At 36.6% G+C, this 16,788-nt stretch overlaps 1 protein-coding gene across 1 annotated transcript in view; it reads left to right on the top strand.

Moving 5' to 3' along the window:
• Positions 1-16,788, top strand: part of CSMD1 (CUB and Sushi multiple domains 1) — a 2,529,117-nt gene that overhangs the window by 1,867,811 nt on the left and 644,518 nt on the right. The gene's annotated exons all lie outside the window — the stretch shown is intronic.

Raw genomic sequence — 16,788 nt, 5'->3', positions numbered from 1 at the left:
GGCAGGCTATAGAATACAGCTCTGACAACCATGCTAATTAAAAGCAGGTAGACTCTCCTGGGACATTAATAATGACAATTAATAATATTAATTATTAATATTTGTATAATATTTGGTATTTGGGTTTTGCTCTTTAAAATTTAAGTATTTGATTGATTATTATTACATATTCCTGCAAAGTTGACATGATATGAATTTGAACTTTGTGTTTCCATTGTTCCTGATAAATTCAAGAAATCATTTCATGAATGACAGAGATTTTAGCTTGTGTACCTTGTAATGAGGCGCTATGCTAACATGTTGTTATTAGGGTGCCAATTCATTAAGATGGTACTTGGCATCAGTTGGGGAATCTGTGCTAATGTATGGAGTTTAGTGGAAGCAGAGGAGAATTGTCATAGTTACCATAGTTTAAACATGATTTTTTGCCAGGCATATCCAGAGGGCCTGCTCATTTATTTTAGTACCTGACATCTTGCCGTGTTAATCAGTTTTGGATGGGTGTTACAATCTGTTCTTTAAAGTTACAGAAATTGTTTTAATATCATATAAATAGAAGAGAAAGCAATGAGGATTAGATATTAACCCTTCATTTAAAGTTTTCTAAACCATGGGGAATCCATAAATACCTTTTACAGTAATTAATCTTGCCAGCTGAAAAAGTATAGAAAGCAGTTGGGAAGATGTAAAAATAAGATTTAATTACCCACATAAGAGAATTAAATGTTAATTTAGTATAACTATAATAATACTATGGCACAAAAAAAGCTCTTTTATTTTAGCATAATTTAGGATTATTTATATGATTGAAAAGGTAATATATTTTGTATTTTTATGATCCATATATAATCAGATATGTTGTAAATTATATGTTATAAATTTTATAATTTATGCATTATGAAGGTTAAAAAACAAAATTAATTAAATGATCATTATGCTGTGCCAAGACATATGTCGTTATGTTAGTTTGGGTCTTGAATAATTTTGAGAATTAGACGGAAGTATTGAGTATTTTAAGAATTCCCTGGAATTGCCTAGAATCCATTCCCCAAGTTAAAAATTCCTAACCAAGATAGTATCTCTATAGTTAGATGTAGCAACAAAAATATTTTTCATAAGCCAAGCTTATATGCATATCATGTTTGGTAAGGTGGAGAGTAGAGAAAAAGAGGAAGACCCCCAGTGAGATGGATAGACTCAAGCATGGCAACAATAGTGAGGTTGGCCCAGGATCTGACAGTGTTTCATTCTGCTGTGCATAAGGTCGCTATGAGTTGGTACCAACTATATGGCACCTAACAACAACAACAACAAGTAACACACTTAAGATTTAAATGAATTTTGACTATCATTCATCCATATTCAAGTTTAGATTGTGCTACGAATTGGGCTGCAAACCAAAAGGTCAGCAATTCGAAACTACCAGCTGTTCCGAGGGAGAAAGATGAGGCTTTCTGCTCCTGTAAAGATTTACATCCTCGGAAACCCTGTACAGGGTCTCTAAGAGTGGGAACCCACTCCACAGCACATAACAACCGAGTCATGGAAAGAAATGCTGACAATGCAATTAAAGATGAAGATTTGTTCTAGTAAGAAAAACAAACCATCAACAATAATAATAAAAAAGTCCACTCAGTTCTTAAAATAAAATTAACATGGCACCTAACAACAACAATGCCTTCAAAGCTAAAACTCTATGCTAATTAGGTTTTTAACCTTCTAATAAGTTCCTTTCAGAGCTGTCATTATTATTCAATTACAGAGACATACAAAGTACTTGGTTTCATCTGCACAATACAAGCAGACATTGCTGTTTTGTTGCTGATTCTGTCAAAGTTTCTGGTGTTTTAGCTACCTTATTGTGGTAGCTCTGGTATAGTGGTTAGGAATCAGGCTGCAAACCACAAGGTCAGCAGTTCGAAACTACCAGCTGTTCCGTGGAAGAAAGATGAGGCTTTCTGCTCCCATAAAGATTTACAGCCTCAGAAACCCTGTACAGGGTTGCTATGAGTCCGAACCAACTCCATGGCACATAACAATAACAACATTGTGGCAATTGGAGTCCTGCTGTGGCACTGTGGGTTAATGTGCCAGACTGCAAAGCCATTTGAACTGCAGGATTGGCAGTTCAAGCTCACCAGCTGCTCCTTGGAAACCCTATACAGGATCGCTATGGGTCAGAATCGACTCACTGACACTTCACAACAACAACAACTGTGATAATTAGTATTTGTGAGCCTATGTCAATAATGCTTTTGGGCATGAAATTGTAATTAAAGAAAAGATGAAGCAAAAATTTAAAAGGCTTCCACTCAGTTACTTATAAAGAAATTCTGGTAGTGTAGTGGTTATGGTTTGGGCTGCTAACCTCAAGGTACGCAGGTCAAAACTACCAGCCATTGTGTGGGAGACAGATGAGGATTTCTGTTCTTGTAAAGATTTACAGCCTCAGAAACGCTAAGCAGAGTCACTACGAGTCAGAACTGACTCCATGGCACACCACCACCACAGGTTACTTATAATGTTGTAAATCAAATTGCTGTCATTGCAAATGGAATGATTTTATAAAACAATTTTGTTGCTGTTATTCTTGTTAGATGCCATCAAGTTGTTTCTAACTCATGGTGATCCAAAGCAAATAGCACAAAATTTTTCCTGGTCCTGTGCCATCCTTATGATTTTTTTTTTTATATATATATTTGAGCTCATTGTTATTGTTATTGTGATAATCCATCTCATTAGGAGTCCACCTCTTTTTTGCTGACCTTCCACTTTATCAAGCATGATGTCCTTCTCCAATATTGCAACCTGAAATTTGAGTTTTTCTTCTGTTCTTTCAACTTGAGAAACACTGATTATGATCCTCCCTTTTGGTTTTTCTAACTCCAGGTATTTGCACATTTCATTATAATACTTTACTTGTCTTCCCGAGCACATGTTTTATCTCTTTTTTTTGGGGGGGGGTCCAGTTGCTTTATCTTCTCTTCATTCAATAGTAAATTTCAGAGTCTCTTCTGACATCAATTTTGGTCTTTTCTTTCTTTTCTCTCATTTTAAGGACCTTTTTCTTTCTTCATGTATAATGTTCAAAATGTCATCTCACACGTCCTCAAGTCTTGAGTCATTATTTTCTAATACATCAAATCTTTTCTTAAGATGATTTCTAAATTCAGGTTGGATATACTCAAGGTCTTTATTTTGGCTCGTGTGGACTTGTTTTAATTTAATTTTTGCTGTTGTTGTTAAGTGCCATTGAGTTGGTTCTGACTCACAGCATCCCCAAATAGGGTTTCCAAGGAACAGCTGGTGGGTTTGAACTGTTGACCTTTTGGTTCAAAGTTGAGTGCTGATGCACCACCCCAGAAGTCTTTAATTGCATATGAGCATTTGATGGTCTGTTCCACAATGTGTCCTGGCCTTGCTCTGGTTGATGTTCTTGAGCTTCTCCATAGTCTCTTCCCAAAGATATAGTCAATTTGATTCCCATGTATTCCATCTAGTAAGGTCCATGTGTATACTCACTGTTTATGATGCTGAAATATGGCATTTGCAATGAATAACTATTTGGTCTTGCAAAATTCTATCATGTGATATCCAGCATCATTTCTATCACCAGCACCATTTTTCCCAACTACTGATTTTATTTTTTGTTTTCAACTTTTGAATTCAAAATGCACCTCAATTGCATATATGATCAATTTCATAGTGAAGTGTTTGTAGAATTCTTAATTTTCAACATCAGAGTGGTAAATGCATAAATTTAAGTGGTATTAACTGGTCTTGCTTTTGGCCATATGGATATTACCTTATCACAGACAGCATTGTCTTCAAGACAGATCTTGAAATATTCTTTGACAATGAATGTGATGCTGTTCCTCTTTAGTTTGTTATTCCCAGTAGAGTAAACCATATGATTGTCCAATTTAAAATGGTCCGTACCATTTCATTTAAGATCACTAATGTCTAAGATACTTATTTTTATGTATTTCATTTCATTTTTAAAGAATTCCAGTTTTTCTAGATTCATACTTTGTACATTTCACATCATGATTAAAAATTGATATTTTCAGCTATTTCTTCTCATTTTGAGTTTTGCCCGAACAGCAAATGAAGGTCCTAAAAGCTTTGAGCTAGTCATGTCTTTCAGGAAGTTGACTGTAAGGAGTCAGCTGTTCCCCAGTCATATTTTCCTTGCTTTCCAACATGATGGACTCTTTTCCTAGTACTATATCAGAGAGTGTTCTGCTGCTATTGACAAGATTTTTAGTGTTTAATGATTCAGAACTGATTTGCCTCTCCTTCTTTGTAGTCTGTTTTAGTCTAGAAGCTCTGCTGAAACCTGTCTACCATGGGTGATCCTGCCGGTGTTTAAAATACTGGTGGCGTAGCTTTCAACATCACAGCAACACATAAGTATGGCAAACTGATGGATGAGTAGTGGATTTTCTTGTTAATATCCAGATAATCTGAGGAAGATTACATATAAATAATTTCCAACTGTATTTATCACACTCTTCTATGATTAAATTGATAATAAGCATCAATAAGGATATTGCATGTTCTGCTATCTGGTACAGTTATAGGATTATGGAGATTGGGGGATGACACCATGAGTTACCCCAAAGACTGATACACTATCACTCCTCTAGATGTGTAGCTTAAACAGTCTAGTGATGTTTCCTTTACTGAGAGTCTATTTTATTTGGATTTAATATTGCACTGCTATTCAAGTTTCTACGTTGTTATCTAAAGTATGAAACAATAAACAGCTAGACTTGAAATAATATTTAACATTTCTTTAAGCATGTTAGGTCAGGCATTGATATGAGTGTTTTATGTGCATTAACTTATTTAATCCCCAGGATTTATGTATGAAGTAAACACTACTATTGTCAACTCCATTTTACAGATGGGTATATTAGGATGCAAAGAAACTAAGAATTTTGTGCAAGGTGACAGTGCTGGTAAGATTCAAATTTAGGGAGTGTGAAATTCAGTACCTACCAACTTCTCTCTACTGCAAAAGTATGCAGAAGGCCATGGACTTGCCTTATTTTGTATTTAGCCTTTTTGTTTTTTGACTTCTGTTTCCTGGTTTATGTTTAGCTCACTTGGCTTAAATACACTTTTAAATAAATAGGTTATTAACCTATTTATTAAAATTAAAACTCACCAGTTGCTCCATGCAACAGGTCTATGAGTTGTCCTTACTTTCATTCACTTCTTCATTCATTTGCCAAATCTAATTAGGGTTCCGAACAATTGTGCTTCCAAATAACTGTCAAATCAAATTACCCTTTGCCATTTTTCTATCACTGCTTTGAGAAAGCTTTGTTCATTTATTGTCAGATGGTTGTCCCTAGAACTTGCCGTTCACTGGTGTTGCAGCTGCCAGACACGCTATCAAAAATTGTTTGAACTGTAAGGTCGGTGAGTCAAACCCACCAGCCACCCCTTGGAAACCCTTTATAAGGTCACTATGACTCTGGTAGCGTAGTAGTTACAAATCGGGCTGCTAACCTCAGGGTCAGCAGTTCAAAACTACCAGCAGTTCTACAGGAGAAAGATGAGGCATTCTGCTCCTGTAAAGATTTACAGCCTTGGAAACCCTGCGCAGGGTTGCTATGAGTCGGAACTGACTCCAAGGCACACCACCATCACCATCATGAGTCAGAATGAACCCAAAGGCACTTAACAACAACAACAACAGCCTATTGAAAAGAAAGGTGGTGTAACAGAATGCAAAAGCCATCAAACAATAACATTAATATCACATCAAAGAAAATGTTGCTAAAGATAATTCAATAAGAGTTGCATGAGTACATCGGCAGGCAGCTGTCAGAAATTCAAACCAGATTCAAACGAGGATGTAAAATGAGAGATATCATTGCTGTTTGCAAATGGATTTATACTGAAGACAGAGAATACCTGAAAGATATTGTTGTTGTTTATAAGTGCCATCCAGTCAGTTCCAACTCACAGTGACCCTATGCAGAACAGAATGAAACTCTGCCCAATCATGTTAATTCTTCACAATTGTTATGCAGTTGCCATGTGTTAATCCATCTCATTGGGAGTCTTCCTGTTTTTTCACTGGCCCTCTAATTGACCAAGCATAATGTCCTTTTCCAAGGAGCTCTGGTAGCGTAGTGGTTACGAATCGGGGACTGGTCCCTCCTGATAATATGCCCAAACTATGAGAGACGAAGTCCAGCCATCCTTGTTTCTAAGACGCATTCTTCCAAAATAGATTTGTTTTCGTTCTTCTGGCCATTCTTTGCGCTTTCAGTATTCTTCTCCAACACACAACCCAAATACCAAATATGTCAATTCATCTGTGGTCTTCCTTATTCAGTGTGCTTTTACATGCATATGAGGCGATTGAAAATACCATGGCTTGAGTTAGGCACACGAATGTCCTCAAACTGATATCTTTGCTCTTGAACACTTTATAAAGGTCTTATGCCGCATATTTGCCTATTGCAATGCACTGTTTGATTTCTTGACTGCTGTTTCTGTAAGTGTTGATTGTGGATGCAAGCAAAATAAAATCTTGGACAACCTCAGTCTTTTCTCCATTTGGTGGTGGTTATGTGCCATCGAGTCGGTTCTGACTCATAGTGACCCTGTATAGGGTGTCTGAGACTGTAAATCTTTACGGAAACAAAAAGCCGTGTCTTTCTCCCATGGAATAGCTGGTAGTTTCAAACTGCTGACCTTAAGGTTCGCAGCCCGAGTCATAACCACTACGCTACCAGAGCTCCTTTTTCTCAATTTACCACACTGTTATTTATTTGTCCAGTGATGAGGACTTTTCTTTATATTGAGGAGCAACGCATACTGAAAGCTCTGGTCCTTGAATTTCATCAGTAAGTATTTTAAGTCCTCTTCACATTCATGAAGTGATGTTGTATCATCTGCATATTGCAGGTTGTTAATGAGTCTTCCTCCAATCCTGATGCCATATTCTTCTTTCTATAATCCAGCTTCTCAAATTAGTTGCTCAGCATGCAGATGGAAAAAAGTATGGTGAAAGAATGCAGCCCTTGCACCCAGTTTCATGATTTTTAAATCATTCAGTGTCCCCTTGTTTTGTTTGAATGACTGCCTCTTGAATATGTAGAGGTTTTTCATGAGCACAATCAAGTGTTCTGTAATACCCATACTTCACAGGGTCATCCATAGTTTGTCATGATCCACACAGTCAAAAGCCTTTGAATAGTCAGAAAAGCACAAAAGCATCTTTCTGATATTTCCTACTTTCAGCAAAGATCCACATGACATTAGCAATGATATGCCTCATTTCATGTCCTTGTATGAATTGGCTTGAACCTCTGGCAATTTCCTGTGGTTGTGTTAGTATAACTGTTTTAGAATTATCTTTAACCAACTTTTACTTGCATTTGATAGTAACACTATTGTTTGATGATTTCCACATTTCTTTGGATTATCTCTTTAGAATAAGCACAAATATGGATTCCTTCTAATCAGTTGCCAGGTGGCTATCCTTCAAGTCTCATGACAGATGAGTGAGTATCTCCATTGCTACATCCTTTTGTAGAAAGAGTTTAATTTATATTCCATTAATTCCTGGGACCTTGTTTTTCACCAATGCCTTTATTGCAGCTTGGACTTCTTCCTTTGGTACCATTTGTTCTTGATCATATGCTACATCTTGATGGCTGAATATCTACGAGTTATTTTAAGTACAGTGACTCAGTGTAACCCTTCCATTTTCTTTTGATGCTCTCTGCATCATTCAGTATTGCCCATGGAATCCTTCAGTATTGCAAGCTGAGGCTTGAAATTTTCTTCAGTTTTTTCAGCTTGGAAAATGCTGATCATATTCTTCCCTTTTGGTTTTCTAACTCAAGGTTTTCACGTATTTCATTATAACACTTGACTCTATCTTCCCAAGTTGAACTTTGAAATTTTCAGTTTAGTTCTTTGACTTTCTATGCTGGAGATCCAATTACAAAGTCTTTTCTGATATACCTTTTGGTCTTTTCTTTTTTCCTATCTTTTTAATCATCTTTGCTCTTTTTGTTTGATGTAATTGATATAATCTCAAAATCCCTCTGCCTTTGATCATTAGTTTCTAATGCATCTAATCTTTTCTTGAAATGATCTTTAAATTCAGATGGGATATGTTGAAGGCCATATTTTGGATCTTTTGAACTTGTTTTAATGTTCTTCAGCTTCATCCTAAACTTGTAATTGGCCTCTGACCTTGTTTTGGCTATTGAGCATTTCCACCTTCTCTTCCCATGTTGTTGTTGTTGTTAAGTGCTGTCGAGTCGGTTCCGACCCATAGCGACCCTGTACAGGGTTTCCGAGGGTGTAAATCCTTACGGGAGTAGAAAGCCTCATCTTTCTCCCGCGGAGCGGCTGGTAGTTTTGAACCGCTGACCTTAAAGTTCGCAGCCCGATTCGTAACCACTACGCTACTAGGTTTTCAATTTGATTCTAGTGCTGAGGTCCATGTATATAAAAATATGTTATGTTGTTTTAAAGTTATTTGCAGTGAATAAGTCACAAAATTATATCATGTGATCTCCAGCATAGTTTTTAGCATCAAGACTATATTTTTCAACTACTGACCCTTCTTTGTTTCCAACTTTCACATTCCAATGACTAGTAATTTAAAATACATCTTGATTGCATGTTTGATCAATTTCAGACTTCAGAAGTTAGTTGTTGTTTTTGTTAAGTGTAGTGGAGTCAGTTCTGACTCATAGTGACCCTGTATAGGGATGCTGAAGAGCAGGTTGGGGGTTTGAATGGTGGATCTTATGTTCTAGTGCTGATCCTACAGTGCCACACTGGTTTTAGAGGTCAGTGTGTTAATTTCAATAATAGTGGTATTAACTGACCTTCCTTGTAGGTGTATGGATAGTATCCTATCACAGACAGCATTATACTCCAAGTTAGATCTGGAGATGTTCTTTTTATTATGAATGCTATACTCTTCCACTTGAATATGTTGTTTCTGGCATAGTAAACCATATGATTGTGAGATTCATAATGGTCATTACCAGTCCATTTAAGCTCACTAATGCCATAGATATTGATTTTTATGCATCCATTTCATTTTGACAACTTCCAGTTTTTCTTGCTTCATACTTCTTACATTGCATGGTCTGATTACTAATGGATGTTTGTGTCAGTTTCTATTAATTTTGAGTTGTGCCCCATTAGAAAATGAATTTCCCAGAAGCTAAAAATACTTATTTTCCCTTGTGCCACCTCATTCTATTGGCATTAATCATGTGTCACAAGATCTTGTTATTATATTTATTATTTGCTAGTTAAACACACCATTGTTTAAACTAGTTTTATTAAATAAAAAAAGTACATTAGTAATATGATTGGGCAGTTCACAAGTAGAGAAAATTTATATAAGGATTGTTTCAAGAGTTCACCATTTCACTAAAGACCTCATTTCTCAGAGTCTCTCCATTTTGACAGTCTTAAGTGTTGACTTCTTCCCCAGGCTCCACATGAACATGGTGGAAAACCTCCTCACACGGCTGCGTCAGTTATTGTTGTTAAGTGCTGTCATGTCAGTTTCAGCCCATAGCAACCCTATGTACAACAAAAAGAAACACCCCCTGGTCCAGTGTCAGCCTCACAATTACTATACACTTGAGCCCATTGCTGCCATTCTACCAGTCCATCTTGTTGAGGGTCTTCCTCTTTTTCACTTAGCTTCCACTTTATCAAGCATGATGTCCTTCTTCAGCGACTGTTCTCTCCTAATAATATGTCCGAAACATTAGAGATGAAGTCTGGCCATCTTTGCTTTTAAGGAGCATTCTGGTTGTACTTCTTCTAACACAGATTTGTTTGTTCTTCTGGCAGTCCATGATACCTTTAATATTCTTCTCCAAAACCATAACTCAAAGACAAATCAATTCTTGATCTGTCTTCTTTTTTCACTGATCATCTTTCAAATGCATATGAGGCTATTGAAAATACCATGGGTTTGGCCGGGGCATACCTTAGTCCTCAAACTGACATCTTTACTTTTCAACTTTTAAAAGAGGTCTTGTACATCAGATTTGCCTAATTCAATACATAGTTGGTTTTCTTGACTGCTGCGTCTTTCCATGAGAAATCCTATACAGTATCACTGAGTCAGACCTTACTGTAAGATACTTGACAACAAAAACAGCTCTTATACTAACAGGTGATTTTATTTTGGAGGTAAGGAGTATAAAATTAAATGTAGAAAGAGTTAGAGGGCTGTTTAGTTGCTTCTGCTTTCTGAAAGTTAAAGCACAAATATTACCTTTCTGGTGTGGTGCAATAGAATAATCACTCTACCTCAAGGTTGCTTTGAACTGTAAGGCTGGCAGCTCAAACTGACCAGCTACTCCTCAGAAACCCTATATGGGGTCTCTGTGAGTCAGTAATATCTTGACACCACTTAACAACAACAACAACAGAGAATTATCAGTTGCAACTTGTTGTTGTTGTTAAGTGCCATCGAGTCGGGTCCGACCCATAGCGACCCTGTACAGGGTTTCTGAGGGTGTAAATCTTTACGGGAGTAGAAAGCCTCATCTTTCTCCCGCGGAGCGGCTGGTAGTTTCGAACCGCTGACCTTAAGGTTCGCAGCCCGATTCGTAACCACTACGCTACCAGAGCTCTACTAGGCAACTAAATTTCCATGCTTACTATACCTGTAAAGAGTAAACATACACAGTTAACACCACTTATTATATATCTGGGATTCCTAGTGTGGTACTCTGGGATAACGCACTAGACTGCAAGGTTGATTTGAAATGCAAGATCAGCAGTTGTAATTTATCAGACGCTCCTTGGGAACCCTATACAGGGTTGCTATGAGTTAGAATAGACTCAATGGCACTTAACAACAATAATTATATATCTACTTTTAAAATCATAATCGCAGACCCACATCCTATTTAAAAAACTATGAAAAATTACAACTTTAGTTTTGTTTATTTTCCCCCCATGAATTTAAAACCAAATTCTTCTTTTTAGTCCCGTCTTTTTGGTGTATTATTTAAAAATAATTATATGTTTAAGACCCTAAATGTGACTAAAACTATCCACTGCCATTTATCAGATTCCAACTCACAGTTTCTGAAACTGTAAATCTCTTGGGAACAGATAGCTTCTTCCTAGGGAGCAGCTAATGGGTTTGAACTACCAGTCATGAAGTTAGCAGTCCAATGCCTAACAAAGTAAAATGCTTTCCTGTTAATTGGTCACTTAAAGTAAGTAATTCTAAAAAGCATACTCTCTTTTATATATTCAACTCTTACTATGGTAGTCACATTATTATTCTACAAATATGAGTTATTAATTACAAAGCAGTTAGTATACATAAAGGGCACAATTCTATCCCTAGTAGTTACAGTTTATAATAAATAGTTAATCAGTACAATTATGTGACCTTATGAAAGGCATTTAGCTTTTAAACTATTGTTAATTTCCTAATCTTCAAAATGGTATTTATTAAACTATCTCATACAATTATTGTGAGGATTAAATGAGCTAATGTATATAATGACTTTAGAAAAGTGTGTGACTCATAATATTGTTTATGCATCATTCTCATAATGATGGATTAAGTGTTTCTTTAATAAATAATGCTCAATCAGAGGTGGGAAAACTTTGGTAAGTTTGCCTAGGAGGAGCAAATTAAAAAAAATTTAAAACACTACCATGGTGTGAAGTCTAAAGAAAGGTAGTCCAGCCATAACTAGAAAAAGAATAAAACCTGATCTCCTAAAATGCACAGATCTTCCAGATGATCTACAGTCATGGTACAATTTACCTGCCTCCAGGGCAAGAAGTACACAGTGGTGGGCATCAGGGATGAAACTGACTGGAGTTGGTTTTGTTAGGCTTTGCTTTCCTTATGTTCCAGATCACACAGTGTAACATCTCTTAGGCAACTTTCATAAACTACTACAGAATGGCAAAGCTTATTCCCACATTCTAGTCAAGATATGTGGACTTAAAACAGGATTTAATTATCATTTATCTCTTGCAATACTTCCTTTATCCTCTTGACTCATTTAGTCAAGAAAGAAGCGCTAACATTTCCTGATAGTCAGATGATGACCAGAAATTCAATGTTGTTGTTGCTGTTAAGATCCTGTGTAGGATTCCCAAGGAGTGGCTGGTCAGTTTGAATGCCAAACTTGTGATTAGCAGTATACTGCTTACTCTACAGCACCACACCAGAATATAAATACCATCAGTTATTTCTCTCACCACTTACCCAACACCAAAGATGATTAGTCAAAGATTGCCTGTGTTTTACAGTTTAAACCTAATGTACACAATATGTAATATAATTGAAATATTCAAATATATGGAAAACCAAATGGTTTTAAAACTTAATTTTTATAGAAAAATATTTCTTTGGAAGTGTTCCTAGTCTAAGAGGTATCTATTTATCTCTATACAAGTATTTATTATATCTTCAATCAATATATTTTTTCAAATCCAATGTGAGTTATGAATTAAAAGACCTAAATTTGAGCTTTGAATGATTATCCTGCACTTGGTGGTGGTGGTGGTTATGTGCCATGGAGTTGGAACCGACGCATAGCGACCTTGTACAGGGTTTCTGATGCTGTAAATCTTTACGGGAGCAGAAAACCTCATCTTTTTCCAGCAGAACAGCTGGTAGTTTTGAACTGTGACTCCATGGCACATTACAACAACAACTCTTAATTAGTGTGCATACATACCCCCAACTCCTTACAAAGAGCAGCCTCAGGGGACAGACTGCATTGTCATTTCCATTTTAATTTTCTTTTCATTTATTTTGGATTCTATGTTAAAAAAAAAACAAAAAAAAAAACACCTCTTCTTCAAGAACGAAAAAGGAAAATGAATATTCTGCAAAGTTTATGAAACAGCACCATTTCTCAAGATTACTTGCCTAAATTGCTTATTGAATTTACAATTTAAAACCATATTCTACAATCTTAAATTTCTTTCAATGATTAGATTTTTCAAGTATAAAGAGAACTACTATATAGGTCATCAGTTTGAAACTACCAGCTGCTCCGCAGGAGAAAGATGAGGCTTTCTGCTCCTGTAAAGATTTATAGCCTCGGAAACCCTGTACAGGGTCGCTATGGGTTGGAACCGACTCGACGGCACTTAACAACAACAACATACTGAGTAAGAAAGCTGGATTTCAAGCTCCGTTCTGTAAACTCCATGAGTCACAGTTTCCTATATGGAAGATGAGAACATTGATGCCTACTCTGCTTTTCAAAGTTCTTGCAAAATAAGCAAGATGTTGTTGTTGTTGTTAAGTGCCATCAAGTCGGTTCCAACTCAGTGACCCTGTCTAGGGTTTCTGAGGAGTGGCTGGTAAATTTGAACCTCCCACCTTGCTATTCAAACCGACCTTGTGGTTGATTCTTATAGTACCATACCACATATCAATTTTTAAAGTCTAGATTGGTGATGATGGTGGTTATGTGCCATATAATCAGTTCACAGCAGCCCTGTATGGGTATCCGAGGCTGTAAATCTTTACAGGAACAAAAAGCCTCATCTTTCTCCTACTGAAACACTGGTGGTTTCCAACTGCTGACCTTGCAGTTAGCTGCTCAGCTCAGAACCACTATGCTACCAGAGTTCTTTAAAGTCTAGATTAGAAAAATAAAATACAATGTTCTGATCATCTTAAAACACATATTTTTTGTTAAGTCCTGTGAGTCAGTTCTGATTCAACGACCCTCTGTAGAATTTCTAAGGAGCAGCTGGTGGGTTTTAACTGTTGACCTTGTGGTTCCATGTCCAATGCTGATTCTTTCTATAGGGCCACACCAGGAGTCTACAATTAAAAGTTACAATTAAATTTAAGATAATTTTCAGTGTGGAACTAAAATATCCTCTTCTATTCTTTACAACTAACATGTAGCAAATTCTAACAGAATGTCTGATGGGGTCAAGTAAAGTCTTCTGTGCATCTGGTGCATTTGAAAATAGCCTTTGCATTTGTGAGTACAGACATTCTTAATAGGACTTGCTTCTCTGTGTGGCTCTCTGCATGGCAGAGGGCTTATCATTTTCATTTAAATAAGTCTGCAGTCTGTTCTAGTTTTGACACCAGAAATATAAATTCTCACAAAAAATTCTAACAGTGAAAACCTCTTGTGTGTCATACACCTCTCTCCAGTTTGGCTTCTGCTTTTAGTCCAACAATTTGGGTTGATATTCTTGCCTCTCCGTGTCACTGTCTTTGCTGTGTTTTCTTCTGGAAAGAGGTACATGTGATTTTGCAGACATTTGGAGAGGTTAGATCTGCTAGTCTCTTCCTGCTAAAGGCTGCTTCTATCTTTAGAAACACTCTGCCAGAAGTTACCAAAGATGCTAACCACACATCTTTCAGTCCTTGGTAATTGAGGCAGATAAACTGCGAAGGCATATGAATGATCTTAGTAGTTGTAGTGTCAAGATAGTAGGCAATTACAGCATTGTGGTGCTGTGGGTTAATGTGCCAGACTGCAAAGCCATTTGCAGTTCAAGCTCACCAGCTGCTCCTCAGAAACCATATACAGGGTCACTATGGTGCGGAATCCACTCTACGGCACTTAACAACAATAACACCTTAGGGTGTCCTTTCTTATTAAGTTTTGGGTGTAAGTCCAGTCTTTCCCCTCACTGATCATCAGTAAGTGATCATGTAGAGCATGTTAAAACCTCATCATTTGCTTGTGGTCTCCTTTTTCTCTGAAACATGAGACATTAGGATTTGAGAGATATTGGTCACTTTTACAAAATTCTTTAAATGTTTTAACTTTTGGGGGGCAATACTTATACCAAAATGCAAACTGTTCCATTAGAGAATGTATTCTTTCTATTTAATATGTTAAACAAGCAAACAAACAAAATAATCAATTTCATTTTGCTTGTTTAGGCTCCACAGTAATTCGTTTTTCATTATTAAGAAGAACCTATAAGTAGGAGATTTGGATATCATTGATTCTTATCTTTCCTATGTAAATTTTTTTTCAAGGAAAGGAAAAAGAAACTCTAGTTTTATTTCACTGCTAAAATTCATGTTATTTTCAGTTTCCCCTAACTTTAATTTTTTTATTATTTTATTTTAATCTTATGACCTGCTTGAAGCCTGAGATTTTCCCTTTTTTTTTTTTTTTTGAAGTTGATTTAAATTACATATCTCTTGATTTCCTCATTCCTTTATTCAGCCATATTTGGGGACCAGGCACTGTTCCAAATAGTGGGAACATAGTATTAAACATGAAACACCCACCACCTAAAGATACAGTTGGTTATGAAGAAGTAGTAATTTTACCAAAAGTGTTTTAGAGTAACAGCATTTGAGTTCATAAAGAAAAAACTGTGCATGTTGTTATTTTTCTCCATGGAGTTGTCTGTTTTATGAAAGCATAGAATGGGAAGTGACAGGAGAGAAGAGATGAAGAAAAATAGATTTTACAAGAAATGACACCAAACTATCCTACTCATCTGGGTTCAGTAATTGCAATGGCCACACAGAACTCAAACACCATGCTGATAGTTATGAGATTTATTTGGTAATTTAACAGGTTATAATTTAGGACAGAAAAATGTTCAGGGTATAGGTATTCCAGTCAAGATAGCCTCTCTTCAGCTGTGCCCACTAACAGGCCTCTCTCTTCCTGGGTAAAGTTTTAGGGATGCTGATAAATGCTCATAGAGCATACCACTCCACCATAAATCTCAGCCCAAAAACACTCAGCTGTATCTCTGTGGGTCAACAAACCTACCACTCCCTCCTGACTTAGTGCCTAGAGACAACCTGCTCTGTAGGCAAACTTCCTGCCCCAAGTCATTCAGCTTTACTTGCTCCATGGGCTGGGAAGCCCACTTCCCTGCCTTAAGCTCTGGTTCTTGGTTCTTTTGCCACTCCTCCTATGTCACAGCTTTCTGTCCCTGAGTTGTGGAGGTTCAATGTGCAGGGATCTCTGGGTCCAAAGGATGTGCTTAACTCATAGCTCTGTTAGTGAGAGTCCTCTCTCCTGCTTGTGAGATGGCTCGTTTTATAGCTGTTATTAGAGTTTCAAGTTTTCACAATTAACCCCAGTAATAATCACTTACCTGAGATTCGTATAATCCATGAGCATCTTCCTCCACATTCTCTTACCCAGACCCATTAGGAAAAAGTAGCTTGGCGAAAGCTACAAGAGACTAAAGGAGATATATGAAATAGTTCACAGTACATTAGATGTGTTCGTACCTCACTTGTAAGAGAAATCACAAAATAAGCATAACTGTTTTGTATGACTGTAAATTCTGGTCACACAAAATTTGGCTGATAATGAGTTAAGCAGTAACCTAAGAAAGTTCTTTTCTTGATCTACCTTTCTATACTTTCCTCCATACTGTAAGTGCTGCTTTAGTTTGTTTCATTTATTACCAAATTTGTATGTACAAGCAATTTTTCCTCTAGTTCCTGGGTCTCTGCACTCTTCCCAAACTATTTACAGAGATTGGGCAGAGAAGAAGTGATCAGATAAGATTAAGTCACAGTTTTAGCTTCAGCTATGAAGTTTACTTCCTATCTTGCCTCTGTTCAGAAGTTAAATAACTTACAAAGAATAACAAAAGAAAAGGGCTACTACAAAACTACAGGTCTTGTCCCTATATATTCAGGCATAACAAGTCTTTGCACTTCTTATCATCTTTTATGAATCTCAGTGTTTTGAGCACAAGAGATGCATCACTTACCTTTCTCTCTGTAAGATAAATTTTCTTACAGAAATATATTATTATTATTAT

This window comes from Chrysochloris asiatica, unplaced genomic scaffold, assembly GCF_000296735.1.
Source record: "Chrysochloris asiatica unplaced genomic scaffold, ChrAsi1.0 scaffold00095, whole genome shotgun sequence".
Classification (NCBI taxonomy): Eukaryota; Metazoa; Chordata; class Mammalia; order Afrosoricida; family Chrysochloridae; genus Chrysochloris; species Chrysochloris asiatica.
Note: the sequence above shows the minus strand (reverse complement) of the source record. Positions and strands in the feature narration are given on the sequence as shown.